This window comes from Notamacropus eugenii, chromosome 3 (assembly GCF_028372415.1).
Source record: "Notamacropus eugenii isolate mMacEug1 chromosome 3, mMacEug1.pri_v2, whole genome shotgun sequence".
Lineage (NCBI taxonomy): Eukaryota > Metazoa > Chordata > Mammalia > Diprotodontia > Macropodidae > Notamacropus > Notamacropus eugenii.
This window is the reverse complement of record NC_092874.1, coordinates 316,432,282-316,450,284: the sequence shown is the minus strand read 5'-3', so window position 1 is coordinate 316,450,284 and position 18,003 is coordinate 316,432,282. Positions and strand designations below refer to the sequence as shown.

Below are 18,003 nucleotides of genomic sequence, written 5' to 3'. Positions count from 1 at the left end.
GGAGTTCTCGCATTGTAAACACATTGTAATTAGGTTTTGTGATCCCAGGCTATGGGCATCTTCCTTCCTTAGCATGCCTTTGTGATTCAAGGTAAGGAAAAGTCCCATCACCCAGAGGGCAGACATCCTGTCCTCAACAGGCCTTTGAAATGTTTATTCACAACCCAAGGTGTAGGCATCCTCTAAACAAAGGAGACTATTAGGTCCAGACTCTTCTTCATTCAAACTTTGGCCCTTATTAAAGTCTAAAATTTACATTAAATATTAACAAAGGAAAAGAGGAAAAAAGGTTGGGCCCTGCTTCTTGGCTTAGTAAAAGTTTATGAAGACTAGCTTTAGGATGAACCCTCACATTTCGGATGACCAGACATACGTCCTGGGCACTGGAGATACAAATACAAAGAAAAAAACATTTCCCTACTATCTGCAGACAAAAAGCACGTATTGAAGTATATGCAGAACAGATATGGAGAGAATACAAATACAAGGTAGTTAAATTCAAGGCTATTAAGGGAGGCTGGGCAGTAGCTGTTGGGATCAGGAAAAGATTCCTGGAAAAGGATGTTCTGGGTTTAAAATGAGATAATTGAATGAAAAATGTTTCAGAAATTTAACAGTGATCTGGGAGTTTTGTTCTGCTTTTGTATAATCTGGTCTATTATGTCATGTGTTAGAAATGTTGAAACATTATCATTATTCATTCCTTTCACTGGTAGAATTGTAGAACAGTGAAAGCCAGTCCAGTCATTGTAAAAGTAAATTCTACTTCTCTGACTTTAAGTTTTGTGAATTAATAGTGATGAATTGGAATCCATAGAGAGAATTTTAATCTTTAGGGAATATACAATGCCCTTACAGAATGCCATTAGATGAAATAGGCAGAATAAAGCACTATTTTAAAAATTACATAAATCATTTACAGAGATAGAGAAAGAAGGGATCTTACTAAACTATTTTCGCGAGGCAAATGTGGTTCCGAACTAGTTAAATGAGAATGGAATCCAAAATAAAATTTCCCTTTCAAAGGATGAGATAATCTGTAAAACAAATCAAGAAGTTATTGGTTTCTCTGCTTTGATTATGGAGAGTTCAGTCAGATGGCTAGATAATTGAAGCATTCATTTCTTCTTTCCAGTTAGTCGCCCAGCATTTATTAAGCACCTTACTAGGTTTATCTTTAGTGTATTTCATTGACAACTTAGGACACTAAGGAAGTAGGGCATTTTTTTTGAGTTGCAGGTTTAGGGTTTTTTTTTTTTTCAAAATCAGGGAGGAAATTTCTGAGTATAATGAGAATGAGAGAAAAAAGATAACTTAGACTTGCCCTGTTGCCTTTTTAAATGGCATCTTGTGGGTTCTGACAATCCTAGACTATAAATTTTTCTATTTCCAACTATGATAGCCATTAAACTCAAGAATCCAAATAAACTTGACATTAAAATTGCTATGTTGTGCAGAATGTTAAGCCAAGAATTTAAAAAATAAATATTCCATCATTTTCACTAAAAATTACTAATAACGTTTTATTCAGAGTAAAGTATGCAGTTAAAATAATTATTTTAAATGCTTATATCATCTTTATCTCATCTTTTTTATTTTGATTTTTTGTCTGTAATATACATAAATTAATACAGTTGTGTCTGTAATTTACAAATATTGAAAATATGTGCTCAAATTTATTTATTTATTTATTTTAACTGATAAGGCTGCATGGTCAAATAAGTTTGGAGATGTCAGGCATAGAAAGGTAAACTCAAAAAATGTTAGAACTGGAAGGGACCATAGAGGCCACTTTATCCAGTCGCTTTATTTTACAGATGAGGAAAACCAAGTTCAGAGACAGGTAATCACTTGCCCAAGGTTGATTTAATGGCAGCACTAAAACTAGAACCTATGTCTTGGCATGTGTTCCACCCATCTTTTTTTTTCTGGAGATCCTTAGGGTTTGAACTTCTGAAAGCTCTTTCTTATCCGGACCCATTCAGTTTTGTCTTAGTTTTAAAACAATTGCTCTAGGGGCAGGTTGGTGACTTGGTGGATGGAGCACCAGCCCTGGAGTCAGGAGGATCTGAGTTCAAAAATCTAGCCGCAGGCATTTACCACTAGTGTGACCTTGGGCAAGTCACTTAACTCCTATTGCCTCTAAAAACAAAAACAAAATTATTCTAGTTGCATATGATAGATTTGAAAAACTCTAAGTAAGAAGAAACAGCTGTGCAGGAAGAAGTAGCAGGTGCACAGCCATCTGTAATAGTTGCCTTTTGAACTGTAACAGAGAATCAGGATGCCCCTTGGTGCTGATAATTTTTGGAAGCCACTTTTTTGGGTATTTGTGGCAGAAAGTGTTGAGAGCAGTTTGAGTTTTTGAAGGATAATAGAGAGTTTGTTTTGATTAATAGAGTTGATTCTGAGAAAATGATTTATCAATTCGAATTATTTTACATTATTGAGGAACATAATGGGGAGTGTTGGTTACTGTGAGTTAGGGCATTTGTTTCTAGTGTTTTTGGGGGGTGTGGCTCCCCAGAAATTCTCTCTCCTCTACTCTGAATTAAAAATAATGCTTCAATGACTCTTTTAGCTCACCTTTAGCTTTCCTTCTCCCCCCAACTTGAAAAACAAAATAAAAACAACCCTCTCTTGAAACAAAAAAGCATAATCAAAACTAATTTGCACAGAATCTGTGTTTTAAGATAATGTCTTATTCTGCATCTCTTGTCTATCATTTTACTCTCCGGAGGGGAGTAGTAGTATGCTTCATTGTTGGTCCTCTGGAATTATGGCTTATCACTGCACTGATCAGCATTCATTCAGAAGTCTTTTAGTTATTTTTCTTTGCATTGTTATAGGAATTTTAGGAAGTGTTTTCACAGTTCTGGTCACTTCATTCCATATCACAGTTTATATGAATCTTCCCAAGTTTTTCTGAATCCATTCCTGTTGTTATTTCTTGTGGTGCCATACTATTCTGTTACAGCGATATACCATTCCCCAGTTGGGCATCCCTTAATTTCTAGGTGTTTTCTCTCACAAAAAGTGTTGCTATAAATACATGTGTTTATATGAGACTTGTCTTACTTTCTTTAATCTTTTTGGGGCATAGGCCTAGCAATCATATTGCTTGGTCATAGGGTATGCACAATTGAGTAGTTTTTTGGGGTATAGTTCCAAATTGCTTTCCAAATTGATTTGATTAATTCATAGCTATAGCATTTTCCTCTTTTTTTAGTCATGTTTGCTAATCTGATGGCCATGAGGCTAAACCCTCAGGTAGTTTTAATTTGTATCTGGATTACTATTAATTTTTTTTTTAACATTTTTTATGTGGTTGTTGATAGCTTGGCTTTCTTCCCTTAAGAAATACCTGTTTGTATCCTTTGACTATTGGGGAATGACTTATTATATATTTAAATCAGTTTCCTGTATATCTGTGATATTAGAACATTTTCAGAGAAAACTTTTTCTTCTTAATTTTAAGTACATCAGTCTTGTTTGTGTAAAATTTGTATAATCAGAGTTGTCCATTGACCACATGTAGGTCTCATAATTAGCTGGGTCAAGGTCTCTTCTCTTGTAGTTGGGAAAGGTATTCCCTGCTCTTCACTTTTATGATGTGACCATTTATCTTTTGGTCCCTTCATCCCTTTCCCAGCAGTTTTTGTCACGTGGTGAGACCATACCCTTGTCTTTTTTTTGTCTTTGGTTTTATCAAGCATTAGTCTACTTTGCTCATTTGCTCCTTACATTGTATGCTTAATCCGTTTTACTGCTGATCAGTTTTTCTATTTTTTAATCAGTGCCAAATTATTAGTTATTACCTTTTTTTTCTTGTGTGGTTTGAGATTCAGTACTGCTAGCTCTCCTTCCTTTCCAATTAAAAAAAAAAAGTTATTCCTTGAGATCCTTGACCTTTTGTTCCTCCAGACAATGACTGAAAATTTAAAGGTTGTCCTGGAGGTAGTACGCGCTAGGGGGTGAGGAGGTGTGGGTTGCTGGGGTAGTCTCTAGTTCACCATTTGGGATCACTGATGACAAGCCTTGATTGACACACGGGAGATAAATGACTAAGACAGTTCTGAATGCCTCCTAGTTCCTTCCTGTACAGGACAAGAGAATGGGAAATGCAACCCAGCATTCTGCATGTTAGCTCAAGAGCAGCAAGTGTAGCCAAGTGTGAGAGTGGGGTCTCCGTTGGCTTACATAACTGGTCTTGTTGAAAGATTGATAGTCTAAACTAGTCATGAATTAGGCCTTTTTATCATAAGGTCTGCTAAGCTGTAATATCTTCAACATGATGCTGGTTTAAATCCCCACTCGGCTTTCAGTAAGTATTTTAAACTGTCTAGGTTTCCTCAAGCTGTAAAATTTGGGAGTTGGGACTCAATGACCTCTAAAACCTCTCCCACGTATAGATTTATGATATTATTATACTTGACTGAATTGTTACAAGAGTGGGTCTACTTTTTGACTAGATTTCTCTTCCTCTTTTAAACCAGCAGGCTTTACTGTTTCTTCCACTTGCTTTTTTAACCTCCTGTGACTGAGTCATTGATAGGAATTCATAATTAGCAGATCCTGAGCCCAGTCAGTAATATGGAACTTTTCCTGGGTTTTCTTTTTGTTTCTTATAATCCCTGAGCTTTAGGGTAAAACTCCTCTTCTGAGGAGGATAACGTTTCTGTAATTCCACATAGCGGGAACTGCCATCTTAAACTCCTCCATTTCCATACCTAAATCTGTCTACATTACTCAGCTATTTATTCATTGTTTCTTTGTCAGCTATTGAGTTTCTGCATGTGTTGTACATCGAGCCCCTTTTGATTCTACTTGGTATTATCAGAACCACTTTTGGTTACATTCAGCCATCTAATGGCCTGTAGCTGTTTATTACTTTTACTATTGCTTTATGAAGTTAGCTCTGTTTGTTCCAAAAGTATTTTTTAGAATTCCATTTTATTTTACAGTTCAAATTCTTTCTCTCCTTTCCTCCTCCCTCACCCTTTGAGAAGGCAAGAAAAACAAAGCCCTTTACAGACATGTATAGTCATGCAAAACAGATGACCTTATTCCATGTGTGAAAGAAAGGGAGAAAAGAAGGAAATATCTAAAAATATTTCAATAAATTTTTAACCTGTTATGTGTTCTGAGAATATAAATTCTCTTCCTCCTTTTTGATAAGGAACTATTCATCTTTCTATAGCTAGCGTTTATGTATGCTTGTATTCCCTCCTTTGACCAGTTCAGATGGCAGGGAAGCTCATGCCATCTCCTCCCTCTACCGATTCGTCCTTGTTTTTATAGACTTCTACTTCTATACTCAATTTATGTAAGATAATTTCCCTAACCTTTTCCTCTCCTAGAATATTCCCTTCCCCCTCCCTTTCCATTCTCAAACCATCAAGAGAACCATTTTTGTGAAATTGACTTGTCTGATTAATTAGACTTCCTCTGTGATGTGGTTCATAGAAGACACATTTATCATCTTTCCACATCTGAATGTAAACAGCTTATTCTTGCTTAGTCCTTTATCATTATTAGTTTGTTTACTTTTTTGTTTTTCTTCACTTCTGTATTTGAACTTCAAAGTTTCTGTACAGCTTTGGTTATTTTCATCAGGAATACCTGGAAGTCCTCTTTTTTCATTAAAGATCTATTTCCCCCACATTAGGGTTATGTTCAGTTCTGCTGAATTATACATCCTTTGCCTTCTTGAATTCTCAGCTCTCTGAATTGACATACTTTGTTGTTGAGTCATTTTTCAGTCATGTCCGACTCTTTGTGAATGCATTTGTGGTTTTCTTGGCAAGGATACTGAAGTAGTTTGCATTTTCTTCTCCAATTCATTTTACAGATAAGGAAACTGAGGCAAACAAGGTTAAAGGACTTGCCCAAGGTCACATAGCTAGTAAGTGTCTGAGGCCAGATTTGAACTCAGGAAGATGAGTCTTGCTGACTCAATGTAATGTTAATGAGACTTAGATCTTCCCTGTCCATTAATAGGCCTCAGGTGAGCCCATTCAGGGAAGCTTGATTAGGGTAGGCTTGTTCTGTAGGAAGGCCCACACTTTTTGTAAATCACTAATGAGGCATTGGGTCATGAGGCCTCTGAAAAGTGTATATATACCCTGAAGTGAGGTTTTGTTTTGGGACTTACTCTTTGAAAGAAGGTTCTTGTGCTAGAGGAGACTCTGTTTAAGAAGCCCCACCCTGGCTTTGAAAACCCAGATGTTGGTGCTTCTTTCTCTGGTAACTATGTATGTATGTAATGGTCAGACAGCTGGATCTGTCTGTTGATCTGTGATGCCTGTATTGTTTATGGTCAGATAGTTAGAAGCCCTGTGTGTTGATCTTTAGATCTCTGCTTGTATTTTCTCTGTTGGTGAACGTGATTGAAGAAGATTGTTGACCCCTCAAAAGCTGCTTTCCTTTTGGAAAAGCAGATCTAAGAACCTGTGCAGCAGGCCCTCTTGTGTATGCCAGGGTGCTTGCTGTTACACTCTAACACTCTCCATTGTGCAGGCCGCCCCCTTTTTTTATTAATTTGTTTTCAGTTTTCTGCAATCACTTCCCTAAGTCTTAGATTTTCTCCCCCCCTCTCTCTGCTCCATCCCCAAGACAGCATGCAATCTTATACGGATTCTATAAATACATTCTTATTAAGCACATTTTCACATTCATCATGTTGCATAGAGCAATTAAAATGAATGGGGGAAAACATGAGAAAAAATAAACCAAAACAAAACATAACACAAAACAAAAATAGTCTGCTTCATTCTGTGTTCCCATTCCATAGTTCTTTCTCTGGTTGTGGATGACATTTTGCCTCAAGAGTCCTTTGGGAATATTTTAGGTCCTTGCATTGCTGGGAAGGGCTAAGTTTACCAGAAATATTCCTCGAACACTGTGGTAGTTACTGTGTACATTGTTCTCCTGGTTCTGCTCCTTTCACTCAGTATCAGTTCATATAAGTCTTTCCAGGCCTCTGAAGTCTTCCAGTTCATCATTTCTTATAGCACAATAGTATTCCATTACATTCATATATCACAACTTGTTCAGCCCTTTTCCTCTTGATGGGCATCCCCTTGATTTCTAGTTCCTGGCCATCCCAAAGAGAGCTGCTATCAATATTTTTGTACATGTGGGACCCTTTCCCATTTTTATGATCTCTTTGGAATCAAGCTGCCCCTTCTTCATAGTAGTAGGTGCTAAATCATGTGTGATTCTGACTATGGTTCTTTGGTACATGAATTATTTTTTTCTGCCTGCTTGCAGTAATTTTTTTAACCAGCAAACACTAGATTGTGACTATAATATTCTCCCAAGTTTTCGTTTTGGAATTTCTTTCAGGAGGCAACACCTTTTTTTTTTTTCCAGATTTTTTGAAATGTGAAGTCAGCTCCTTTTTCGTTCATGGTTTTCAGATAATCCATTGATTTAAAAATTTGTTTTCTCCTCAAACTGTTTTCTAGGTCTAGTTTTTTGCTATGAGATACTTTAAATTATTCTTTTTCAGTCTTCTGACTTTATTTTTATTGTCTTGTCAAGTTATTAACTTCTCTTTGGTCCAGTCTAATTTTCAGGGAAGTTGTTGTTTGGGCAAGGAAGCTGTTCATTTCCTTCCTAATTCCATAGTTCTTATTTCCTTTCCACTTTTTTTCCTCAAGTGCTCATTTCATTTCTAAAAACATTTTAAAATCTTTTTTTAAAAAGCTTTAGCCTCATCTCTTCCAGAAATTCTAGTTGAATTTCTCCTCAAACTTTGTTTTTCTTTGAGGCTTTGATTGTAGATATTTTGATGTCATTCTCTTCTGGTATTTCATCTTGAGTGACACTGTCACCACAATAACTCTTGTTGGTGGGATTCTTTTTTGTTTGGTCATTCTACCAGCCTGCTTCCTGACGTTGGATTTTATTTTACAGCCAAGCCTTGTGCACTGATGGGAATATCTGGTCTGGTTTTCCTACTGCTTTCTTGGGGTACTGAATACTGTATTATTCCAGAATCTCACGGACAGTTCATACTGGGAAGCTTTCAGTGTTGTCGTAATCTCATCCAGGATAAACTCAGCCTCCTTTATCTGGGCTCTGCAAGTTTCTGGCCTGGATTTGAGTCTGAGCAGCAGGTTTGCTCTTTGAGAGTTTCTGTAGACTAACGCTAAAGTCAGTTTTCTGGTTTAGAGTGATAGAACTGCAGGCTCCCCTTTTGTCTGGGAGTTCTACCCTTGTTATTCTGCTGCAGGCTTCAGACTGGGCTGGAGATCATAACTGAGACCTTTCTCTACTGCTGGGGTAAGAGCCGCATCGTTTGGATTATTTCCTAACTTGCTTCTAGTATTGTAAAGGGTCTAGGACTGAAACTGCAATGACACCCCTAGACCCAAGTTCTTTCCTTAATCTACTCCTGTACCTGAGAATAGGTGGTGAGCAACAAATATGGCGGTGGACACCTGTTTCTGCAACATGTATAAATCCCTCTATCAGATCTGGGCCTTCCTGTTTGCCTAGTGATGCACAGGCTGTCCCTGTGTTGGAATGTCCCCAGTTTCCATAGACCTCTCTGTCTCCCTATACCAATCTGGACTGGGAAAAATGATTCACTGTGATTTTTTTTCTTGGAGGTCTAAGGTATTATCTAAATATGTTTGGAAGAATTTGGAGGGAAATGGCTGTGCTTTTTGTTACTACTCAGGCACCTTGACTCCTCCTCTGATAAGTTTGGTGGGTGTCAGTGCTCAGAGCTTGGCTCTAAAATAAAGTCCAGTGTTTTTGGATTGTTTTTGTGACTGTTTTGTTTTAAAATGCATACATTTATAATTGGCTTACACGTGGAAAGAATCACTGGTGTTACAAAGTAACATCCCATGCCCATGGTCTGCTGCCTTTTAACTGAAAGGAGATCCATTTTCTGAGTTATTTCTCAGTGGTCAAGGTTAGTTGGTCATCATGGGTACATGTTGTTCAGTTTTGTCATCCTTTCCATTACATTGTATATTATTGCTGATTTGATTTTACTTACTTCTCTCTGCATTAGTTGATACAGGTTTTCCCTTCTATGAAATCTTCATATTCTTAGTGTTTTAAAGCACAGTAATATTGCATTTATCTCAATTTATTTAAACAGTCCTTCTTGCATGAGGACTTACTTTGTTTCTAGATCTTTGCTGCTACAAAAAAATTATGAATATTTGGTTATGTATGTGACCTTTCCTTTCATTTTCCACTTCTTTGGGGGAATATATTTCTAGTAGTGGGGTCTTTGGATCAGAATAATAGACGTTGTTGCCACTTTTTAAACACAATTTCAAATTGCTTCCCTTTTTTGTCACTTTCATGTGACAAAATGTGTCTTATTTTTATTTTACATTTATTTACAGATTATTCCCACTTTGTGCCAAATTGGTTTTCAGAATGATTGAATCTATAGTCACAGCTCTAATAAAAGACAATCATCCTTCCTCTCTTTTCAGTGCCAAAACACTGATTCTGTTTGTTATCTTTGCCAGTTTGCTAGGTGTGAGATGAAGCCACAAAGTTATCTTATTTTTTATTTCTCTTATTATGAGGGATGTAGAGGAGTCTTTGATATGTTTGTTAATAGTTTATAGTTCTCTTAAGAACAGTTCCTTCATTTCTTTTGACCAATTGTCAATTGAGGAATAACTTGTGGTCTTATATATTTATGCAAAGATATTTAATGCAAAGATTTTTTCAAGCTGACATTTTCCCATCTTATCTTAGATGCATTGATTTTATTTTTGTCAGAACTTTTTAGTTGAATGTAATTGAAATTGTTTATTTTGTTTTTGCGATCTAGTCTTTTGTGACCTATCCCTTGTTTCTGTACACAGAGATGCAAACAATTACTTAAATGATTCAATGCTCATGATTGGGCCAAATCAGTATAATAATACTTATATCACTTTATAATACATTAATTTACAGATTTAGTGCAATACCACTTAAACTACCATGGGGATACTTTGCAGAGCTAGACTAAATAATAACATTTATTCAGAGCAACAAAAGATCTAGACTCTTAAGAGAACTAATGAAAAGAAAAGTAGAAATGAAGGAGAGAATGACACCTCAAATTATACTGTATAGTAGGAATTAGCAAAGGTATGTGGTGCTAGCCTAAAAAAATAGAAAAGTAGATCAGCGGAATATAAATTAGTTATACAAGAGGAAGAAACAATCTCAGTAATTTGATAAACCCAAGGACATAAATTACTTGAGGAAATAACTCCCTATTTGACAAGAATGGCTAGGAAAACTAGAAAGCAGTTTTGGCAGAAATTAGATTTGAATCAAAAGCTTTCACCAGATATGGCACAAAGCTCTAAATGGATATGTGAGCTGAATTTAAAGTTCATACTATTTTTAAAAATTGAAATCGGATAAAGTAACTTTCACAGGTTTAGTTAGTAGGGGAATTATTAACTAATGATATTTTTATCTTTCATCACAAAAGATAAAATAACTTATTACATGATTCAAAATCTTTTACCTATTTGAAATTAATGCAACTTGTATAAGAAAGAAAACCATTTGTTTTGGGAGAAAAAATCTTTGCTTCAGATATCTCCAGTATATGTCTGACATCGAAGATATGTATTGAATTGACCCAAATATACAGTCACAGAATCAGATTTTGAGAGTTGGAAAAGACCTTAATAGCCATCTAGTACAAACCATATCCCTCCTCCCCAACAAGGACCCTTACTGTAACATGCCCAACAAGTGAAAGTCAGACTCTACTTGAAGATCTCCAAGGAATAGAAACCTATTGCCTCTTGAGGTATCCTGTTCCACTTTTGGACAGTAAATAAGCTTTTCTCAACATCAAATCTAAATTTGCCTTTTTATAACTTCCACTTCTTTGTTCCTGATTGTTTTCCTGGGTCAAACAGAGCAAATTGAATGCCTCTTCCAAATCTAGCTGTCATGCTCCCTTCAAGTCTTTTCTTCAGGTTAAATATTTTCCATTTTGTTCAGTGAATTCTCCTGTGATATAGAATTAAGCACTTCACCATCCTGGTTGCCCTCCTCTGAACAGTCTTCTTTTTATTTTTTTAATATTTATTTTCTTTACTATTTCCCAGTTATATTTAAATAGATTTTTAGCATTCATTTTTTTTTTTTTTTACAGTTTTGAGTTCCAGATTGTCTCCCTACCTTCTGCCTCCCCCTATCCCTTGAGAAGGTTAAGTAATATGATTACAGTTATACATATGAAGTTAAGCAAAGCATATTTCCATATTAGCCATCTTGCAAAAGAAAACATACATTAAAAAAGAAAAATGAAGGAAGTGAAAAAAGTATGCTTCAGTCTGCTCTCAAGAGTTCATTAGTTCTCTCTCTGGAGATGGACAGCATTTTTCAATCATTGCTCCTTTGGAATTTTCTTGGATAATTGGCTTGATCAGAGTAGCTAAGTTTTTCACAGTTGATTATCATTACATTATTATTGCAGTTACTGTATACAGTGTTCTCCTGGTTCAGCTCACTTCACTTTGTAGTAGTTCATTTAAGACTTCTTAGGTTTTTCTGAAACCATCCTGCTTATCATTTCTTATATAGCACAATATTATTCCATCACAATCCTATAACAATTTATTCAGCTATTTCCCAGTCGATGGACATTCCCACAATATCCAATTCTTTGTCACCACAAGAGTTGTAAATACTTTTGTACAAATAGGTCCTTTCCCTCCCCTTCCCCTTTTTTAAAATTTCTTTGGGATGCAAACCTAGTAGTGATATTACTAAGTCAGTGTATACACACAGTTTTATAGTCCTTTGGGCATAGTTCCAAGTTATTCTCTGTAATGGTTGGATTAGTTTACAACTCTCCCAATGGTGAATTGGTGTTCCTATTTTTCCATTTCCCCTCTAGCATTTGTCATTTTCCTCTTCTGTCACTTGTTGACCTGAAAACTTTGACAAGAAAAGGCATAGGCTAAATGCATACATTTTATGATTTAATTAATTAATTGATAAATTCCCCATAAAGAAAACAGTTACATAATGCATTATGGAGCCAGAAATGTTCTGGCTACCCAGTGCAGAAATCCTCTGGCTTATATACATTTTGCCATGAGGAGGAAACTCTATTAACTAAGCAAATCATAAATTCAGTAAGACAAGACAATTAACAAAGCAATGTCAATCAAATGTTGGGATTCCAAGCTGGGTAAACATATGTCTCGGTGACAAGGAAGGAAGGAAATCCCACCACTAGCAAGTGGCAGGCTTCCTGCCCCAAACAGATAACTGATGCAGGAAAGGGCAAACAATGTTCAATAGAAACCCAGGATGCCTATTTTTCTTTACCATTAATATCCCATAACATAGTATGTGTCCATTATTCAAGATATGTCATAACATAGTATGTGTCTATAGATAATAAGATACAAAGGAGAGTCCCATTATTCAAGATATGTCATAGGTTAAAGGTCTCCCAAGGAGTGCAGAGTCAGCCCTGGCTGGCTTTTGCTGACACAGGAAGAGGCACTCTCTTGAGTCCGCTTCAGAGAGAACAAAGAGATTATTCCAAAAATTTATAGTAAACATTATCACACTTTAGCCAAGCTGATAGGTGTGAGGTGATATCTCAGAGTTATTTTTAATTTGCTTTTCTCTCATCAGTAGTGACTTAGAGTATTTTTTCGTATGACTATTGATAGCTAATTGATTTCTTCTTCTGAAAACTTCATGTTCCCAATCTTTGACCATTTATCTATTGGGGAATGGCTTGTATTTTTATAAATTTGACTCAGTTCTCTATATATTTGAGAAATGGGGCTTTTTATCAGAGAAATTTGCGGTACATTTTCCCCTAGTTTTTTACTTTTTCTTAATTTTGTCTATATTAGTTTTTTTTTTTTGCAAAAATATTTTAGTTTCATAATCAAAATTATCCATTTTGCTTCCTGTGATCCTCTTTATCTCTGTTTTGGCCATAAACTCTTCCATCATCCATAGATCTGACAGATGAATTTTTCCATGCTCCCCTAATTTACTTATTTCCCTTTATGTCTAAATCATTTATCCATTTTTGATCTTACCTTGGTATGTGGTGTGAGCTGTTGATCTGTGCCTAATTTCTGCCAAGCTATTTTCTAGTTTTCCCAGCAATTTTTGTCAGAAGATGAGTTCTTGCCCCTAAAACTTGGATCTTTGTTTTTTACCAAAGAGTAGATTACTTTGATTATTTAACTGTGCATTGTATACCTAATCTATTCCACTGATCCACTAATCTATTTCTTAAGTAGTATCAGATTGTTTTGCTAATTACTGTTTAAAATCTGGTACTGCTAGGGTGTTTTCCTTCACATTTTTTTTATCGAGTCCCTTGATATTCTTGACCATTTAGATCATCTTCTAGATGAATTTTGTTATTATTTTTTCTAACTCTGCAAAACAATTCTTTGTTCATTTGATTAGTGTGGCACTGAATAAGTAAATGAAGTTAGGTAGACTTGTCAATTCTTATTATATTGACTTGACCTATGAGCAATTAATATTTCTGTATTTGTGTGAAAAGTGTTTTGTAATTGTGTTCATATAGTTTCTGGATTTGTCTTCATTTGTCTTTGTTCTCTAATCATATCTCTGTCATCCCCTACTTGTAAAGTTGTTTACAAATGTAAAGTTTTACATTTTTCCCTATTGAATTTTGGAACTCTGGAGTTCGTAACTTTTTTTTTACTATCTTGGAGTCTTTTAGCAGTCTAGTGAAGTATATGGACCTCTTCTCAGAATAACATTTTTTCAGTGTAAAAAGTATAATATATAGATTTCTAAGAAAAAAGTTATATGGAAATAGTTATCAAAATGTTTTTTTAAAAAAAGTTATCAGACCAGGATAAGAACCCCTCCTTGTCTAACCATCAAGATTTTTTTGGATACTATCAGTCATTGTGTTAGCTAACCATTACTCTCATCTTTGTGTCATCTGCAGATTTGATGAGCAAGTCATCTATGCCTTTATCTCAGTCATTGATAAAAATGTTAAACAGGACAAGACCCAAGTATAAATCCTGGAGTAGTACACGGGGAAACTTACTGTGGTATTGAAATTGAATCATTAACAGCTTCCCTTTGAATCTAGTCATCCCACTAATTGAATAGAATAGAATCCATCTAATTGTATTACTATCTAGACTACATTTCTCCACTTTCTTCTAAAGAATAGTGTGAGGTACTTTATAAAAAGCTTTGCTAAAATCTAGGTAAGCTGCATATCTCTATTATTTACCTTATCTACTAGTTTAAACTACCAGTTTTGTCATTAGCACATTTCTAAAAGTTCCCTTCTCCCCCTTTTCCTTTGAGTACCTAAGCTGAAACAGTGATTTTTCTCTTCTTGTGGGGTGTCAGGTTGAATCATTGCCTCCATAGTGAGATCTAAAATACAAACCTGGGGTTGTTTGCATAGGCCCCTGATCTTGTCTAGCTGGTACAGACTCAAGTAGAAAGATTTAAATGTTTCCATGCTCCGATGTTATTTCATGATGCTTTCACCTTGTGAGGTGTTTCAGTTGTCTTGACTTGTGGCTTCAGCTGTGGTCATATTTGGTACATATTTCCTTTTCCGAGGCTGGTGGATTGGAGGAAGTGGAAAACAATTGTGAGCATACTGCATACCTCAGTATTCATTATCTGAGTCCCTGCAATTATGTGTTAGCATTTTACTTTTGTTTGGACTTGTGATTTCTGATGAGGAAAATCCTTCTGCCAATGTCGATCAGCAATAGTCTTGTAATTTGTCTTTAGACTGTTACCTGGGGGTACTGAGAGGCTGTGATATTTCCCAAGTGGAGGTGGAACTCAGGTGGTCTGCATTTAGAAACTGACTTTATCCAATTACCTGACCTTGTGGTTGCTAAGGAAGCAAAAGCCAGCAAAACAGAAGTTACTATAACACAGAAGTATTCAGTAGTGAACTGTTGGTAAAATTAGTCCCCATTCTCTGTCTCCTTAACATTGACATTTCTTTCTACTTCTTTTTGGTCCATAAGAATCTCTTTGGTCATTGTCTTACTGACAGACTCCACTTCAGGAAAGAATGATTTGAATATTAAGCAGGCTTTGGGAAAATTGATAAAGCTCTTAAATATTTTTGCAATGGCTGTCACCATGATTGTACTGTAAAGGTCAAAAATGAAGGAAAGGATGTCTTACTGTACTGTTATGTAATTTTGTGAATAAATTATAACAAATATCAAGACTTGATATTCATTGTTTTAAGAACTAGTGCAGTCAACCAAACCCAATGCAACCAAAATCCAGAGGGATGTAGTAAGTTGGGAAAGAATTTTTACAGCTAAGCTCGGGGATAAAGGCCTCATTTCTAGAATATATAGAGAACTGACCCAAATGTATAATCATACAAGTCATTCCCCAATTGATAAATGGTCAAAGGATATGAACAGGCAATTTTCAGAAGAAGAAATTAAAGCTATCTATAATCATATGAAAAAATGCTCTAAATCACTATTGGTTAGAGAGATGCAAATCAAAACAACTCTGAGGTACCACATCACACCTATAAGATTGGCAAACATGACAGAACAAGAAAATGATAAATGCTGGAGAGGATGTGGGAGAGTTGGAACACTAATTCATTGTTGGTGGAGCTGCGAGCGCATCCAACCATTCTGGAGAGCAATTTGGAACTATGCCCAAAGGGCTACAAAAATGTACATACCCTTTGACCCAGCAATATCGCTACTAGAACTGTATCCCCAAGAGATCATAAAAATGGGAAAGGGTCCCACATGTACAAAAATATTTATAGCAGCACTCTATGTAGTTGCCAAAAACTGGAAGTCAAGGGGATGTCCATCAATTGGGGAATGGCTGAATAAATTATGGTATATGAATGTAATGGAGTACTATTGTGCCATAAGAAATGATGAACAAGAAGACTTCAGAGAGGCCTGGAAGGACTTATATGACCTGATGTTGAGTAAAAGGAGCAGAACCAGGAGAACTTTATGCACAGCAACGACCACAGTGTGTGAGAGTTTTTTCCGGTAGACTTAGATTTTTGTAATAACACAAGAACTTCTTACAAAAAAAAAAAATCCCAATGGTGGTTCTCAAGGCAAAATGCCTTCCACACTCAGAGAGAGAAATATGGAAGTCACTCACATAATGTAACATCATGTTTGTGTATGTGTACGTGTTTGTGCATCATGTTCTGATTTGTTATACGATTTCTTTCATTTATCTTAGTCTGACTACACAGCATGACTATAGTGAAAATATACTCAATAGGAAAGTATATGTAGAATCTATACAGAATTGTATGCAGTCGTGGGGAGGGAGGGGGGAGTGGGGGGTAGGTGGAGGGGATAAAATTACAATTGTATGGCAGTGATTGTTAAACATTAAAAAAAAAGAATTAGTGCAGTCATGCTAATAATTATTATATTGTGAACATCAAAAGTGGAAGTACTGTACTTGAAGGATGGTATACTGTGCTGTTATACAATTTTCGTTGGATAAATTACAGTAAAAACAATATTTGATTTACTCTTTGATCTGAGAATTAGCACACAGTTGCAGTTATATATTAAATTTTGTTCAATAAAAGATAAAATTAGTTTCTTTAAGTCTCAGTAAAAATTTTTATCCACAATTTGCTTTTTTTGTTTAGACCCTGATTAAGTGAATTCACTTTAAATAGCCTTTTTTCAGTGCTTCTTATATTCAAATAAGGAAGACCTCTATTTGCTGGGTCTTCATTGTGTGTTACCATTCCTTGGTTACTTCTAGTTGTTGCTAATTGTCTAGGATACTTATGTACTTGTTTCATGTTGCCTGTGTCCCCGGTGTCTACTAAATAAGGGTAATGACTGCTTCTGGCAGTACTGTGTAGCTGAAGTACTACTGTCACAAGTTCAGTAATTTTTAGACAGGGAAGTAAAGCCTCTTAAAAACTGCTATAAAAATAATTTTGAAATGACAGGAAACATTTTAGAGTTCAGTATGCATCAATCAAGGAGTCAGTCAGTTCTTATTAAACACCTGCTATGTACTGCAGTGTGCTAGGCCCTGGGGATTACATACACAATAAATGATGCAACTCCTACTCACAGACAGCTTATGTTCTAAAGGAGAAGCAACAAAGACGTAAATATGTACAGAATAATTGTAAAGAAAATAAATACAAACACAAAGCAAATTAAGTTACAAGTTAGTTGGAAAGAGAAGAAAGTAGCAATTGAGGAAGTCGGGAAAGGCTTTGTTTATACAAAAGATGGTCCCTGAGCTGTCTTAAAGGAAAAGAGAAAGATTCTGTGAGATAAAGATGTGGAAGGAATACATTCTGGACTTGGAGGGGTGACCATTGCAAAGGTCCTTTTGGAGGACCAGAGAGAAAGTCAGATGAGCTGGATCTCAGGGACAGTGGACAATGAGACTATAAACAGGTTGGAGCCAGGCAATAGAAGGTCATTGTAGGACAGTGATGTGATCAGATTGACCCTTAAGGAGCTTGGACTGAAGTTGGAGAGAGAATTGAGTCAGGAGGCCAATTAAGATATTGCAGTAACGTCGGGGAGAAGCATTGAGGGCCCAAACTAAAGAGGTAGTAGCTGTGTGAGCAGGTAGAAGGGGGGGCTGTGAGAGATGTTGTGGAGGCAGGAACTGTTAAGATTTGGCAACTGATTGGTTATATGAGGTGAGAGAGTAACGAGTTGAGTGTAATGCCAGAGTTTAGGACTTAGGAAAAAATGGTAGTGCCTTCTATAGAAACTGGGAAGTTTGGAAGAGGGATAGGTTTGAGAGGAAAGGTACTGGCTTTGGCTTTGGATATGTTGAGTTTGAGATGTCTCCAGGATATCCAGTTTGAAATATCCAATAGGAAATTAATGATTTGAGATTGAAGCTGAGGGGCAAAACTGAGTCTGGGTAATCTAAATCTGGGAGTCATCAGTATAGAGATGATACTTAAACCCATGGGAGCTGATGAGCTCACCAGAGGGAGTATTG

The 18,003-nt window shown here is 36.1% G+C and overlaps 1 protein-coding gene across 1 annotated transcript in view; it reads left to right on the top strand.

Annotated features, from left to right (window-relative positions):
• Positions 1–18,003, top strand: part of DCAF10 (DDB1 and CUL4 associated factor 10) — a 53,526-nt gene that overhangs the window by 2,482 nt on the left and 33,041 nt on the right. The gene's annotated exons all lie outside the window — the stretch shown is intronic.